We start from the raw sequence: 3453 nt of genomic DNA, 5'->3' as shown, positions 1-3453 counted from the left end.
CGTTGGTATGGGAACTATGGAAATGTTTTTTTGCTTTGTACTTTTTATTTTTCCATACAACCTAGTTTTTTTTTTTCCCTCAAAAAAAAAAAAAAAAAACCTAGTTTTTAATTACTATTATTTTTTTAAGTTTTTTTATAAAACATAAAAATTAGAAAATATTTTCTTTTTTCAATAATTACTATGTAAATAAGCAAATTTCTAAAAATATACCATACTGCATGCAGTAATACGTAATAGCGGCTCTCAGAATTTTTTAAGATAGTTATTTAAAAAGTTAAATTATACAAAATATAATAGTTAGTTAAACTAGTAAAAATATACCAAATAATGTTGTTAAATCACTAGCCGTTAAAATGGTTTAATAGGTTTTTTTGTTTTAATAAGCCAATAGTCTTATAAATTTTTAAAAAGCATCGATAAAAACTCAGGAGTTGGGCAAAAGCCAAAAAAGTAAAAGGAGTTAAAATTAAAAACTAACAAAATGAAAAGGCAAAAAGGGACCGATAAAAAATAAAATGAGAATTGAGCTCAGATGAAAGTAATAAAATGAGAGAAATGGACTCTGAAATGAGAGAGAGAGAGAGAGCAAAGAGCAATCGACGATACTTGTTGCAATTATGAGTCGAGCTACCGAGGAGAATAGAGCTATTACTACTACAAAGCTAAGGAGAGTAAAGTCGTTGATGCCACTCAGGATAACTCACAGCAACTGTATCTCTCTTGGTGCCTTTCTTATATGAAAAATGAATATATGGATTATTTTTATGATATGGGTTGAACATGTTACAAATCTAAAAGCTTTGGGGTTTTTCTTTTTAAAGAATATTTTGTTAGTTTGTTAATGTTTGCCATAATCTTATTGTTGTTCGGACTAATTTTATTATTGTTATTTGCGCTAATTTAATAAATCATTTATTAAGTCATTTGTTTGGGTATAATATTTGAGGAAATTTCAAAAATTTGCTTGAGATTTTAATTTAGATTTGGAAAGCAAAAATTCCAACCCCAAATCATACCTAAATAGACTGAATTTTGCAATTGTAAGCAATGTGAAATTGATATTCTTAAATTTTGGGGGCGTGTCAATTGCAATAACCCCTTCACTTTTTCATTTCTCTTTACTCATCAAATGAAAGGGAAGATGTCTCTTACTCTCAATTTATTTTACTTCCATACCTATCTTGTTTTTAATTCTTCCCACCCCTATCCAAGAAGCTATGGACACAGGGCTAACTCAAGCATACAGGTAACTTAGGTAATGGCCAAAGGCCCTAAATAATAGAGGAGCCCCTTTGTTAATTAACATAGTATATTATATTTATATGTCTTAACATTTTAATAAAGGCTCATTCACTTAGAAAATAAAACTAAAAATAAGGTCACCCTCTATTAGGCCCGCACTTTGTTAAAAAACATAGAAGCATTTTATTTATTTTTATTAAAACATAAAGAGAGAAGATTAATGTCACAATTGTATCCCAAAAACACAAAAGGTGAAGAGGCAAAATATTTATAACAAAATTAAAATATGAATCTAATAACGTACATATCCATTAATTAATATAAAATCTAACCTTTGTCACTTGAAATTTGTCAAGAGAGAGACTATGGTCTATATATATCTCTAACATCACATCAACCCACTTACTCAAGTTTTATATATAATTTAATTCGTTTTTGACTTTTTCCGTTCGTACCAATTTTTTATTATTATAATAAGAGAGAATCTGTCATTTTTATTATTAGGTTGTTTAATAAATATTATTTAATTAAGATTCAAATATAAGAATTGAATTTTCTTGAAGGCTTTTACCTTATGCCGCAAAATTAGTCGAACCGACCATAGATGGTCGATTAACACCAAAAACCGCTTCATGTAATGGGGAGATCTATTCCATTCAAGAGCTCTTCTTCTTGTATAAATTTTGGATAATCAAATCTTCTATATCTATAAATTTTGGGATATTTAAGGAGCTTCTAAGTTGGCTTTTTTTTTTTTTTTTTTTTTTTTTTTTGAGACAACTCTAAATTGGCTTTCAAGTTATCTAAGCGGTAGATACTAAGTCTTAGATTAGGGATGGCAATGGGGCGGGGCGGGGCCGAAGGATGGGGTCTTCGTCCCCGTCTCACATGATTTTATCTTGCCCCATCCTCGCCCCGCCCCACATGACGGGGAATACTTTCTCACCCCATCTCCGCCCCTTGAGGCCCCGCGAAGCCCCGCCCCACCCTGTAAAACTCTACTTTTTGTTAATTTGCCTTACAACTAGTACAGTTTTTTTAATGAAACTTATTTCATTAATAAAAATATACTTGAAATTACAAATTTATCCCATCAAATTAAATCAATTTTTAGAAAAAATTGAATAATCTATCAAAGTGTTTAACAAGACAATCATAAAAAATAAATAAATATCTCATAGTATAACACATAACAAAATAAAGACAAAGAATCACATTGGGTTGAATAAAATATGCTAATATTAATATGTTTGTTTAAATAGTAGGGTTTTAGGGTATGAAAAATTTACAATTATAACTCTTAGTAATGCGGGGCGGGGCGGGGCAGGGCGGGGATGGGGAGGGGCGGGGTGGGGTGGGTCTAAAAAGTCTAAACCCATCCCCGCCCCGCCCTGTGGTGCGGGGCTAAAATCTTGCCCCATCCCCGCCCCACCGCCTTTGCGGGGAGGGAAAACCCGTGCGGGGCGAAACGGGGAAGGGCGGGTTAAGCGGGGCGGGGAAAAATTGCCATCCCTATCTTAGATATCCCAAAATATCTACTCCCTAGTCACTTATAGGTTTTCAATTAAGGGGTCAAATTCGTAAAATAAAACTTCACAATTTAAAACCTCTCACTAAACCCACGTTCTCAGCAATTTACAATCTCCTTATCTTTTATCAAATATATATATATATATATATATTTTAATTTAAATAAACACACTCTATTTTCCTCTTCATCTTTTATCCTTTTTTAAATTTAAACAGACGCACTCGATTTTCTCTTCTTGCTTCTTCTACGTTCTCTTTTATTTTGATAAAAAAAAAAATCTCTATAGGCATTCAACAAACACAAATTCACCACAGATTTTCAATGCACGAGAGTCAATCCAAAGATATTTTACTTAATATAAAACTTGATTCCATAATGTAAAACTTAAACATCTCACGCCTCTTGATTCCATTATGTTTCTTAACTCTCTTAACACGCATGTCAAATTTTGTATCAATCAAATGTTATATTTACTATATGATTTATAAATTTATTTTTTATGCATAATTTTAAACTGCAAAAACTTTCAATTTAAACAATTGATGAATGACATAATTATTGATACTTGATTTTTTAGAAATTTTGTAAACATAAAGGATATAAAAAAAAATGTAATCCAATAGTTGATTTATCAAAATTTACATTCAATAATAATAATAAAAACTAAGTTTGTAGCC

Source organism: Quercus robur, chromosome 6, assembly GCF_932294415.1.
Source record: "Quercus robur chromosome 6, dhQueRobu3.1, whole genome shotgun sequence".
Lineage (NCBI taxonomy): Eukaryota > Viridiplantae > Streptophyta > Magnoliopsida > Fagales > Fagaceae > Quercus > Quercus robur.
The sequence above is the reverse complement of the archived record's forward strand: the minus strand, read 5'-3'. Positions refer to the sequence as shown.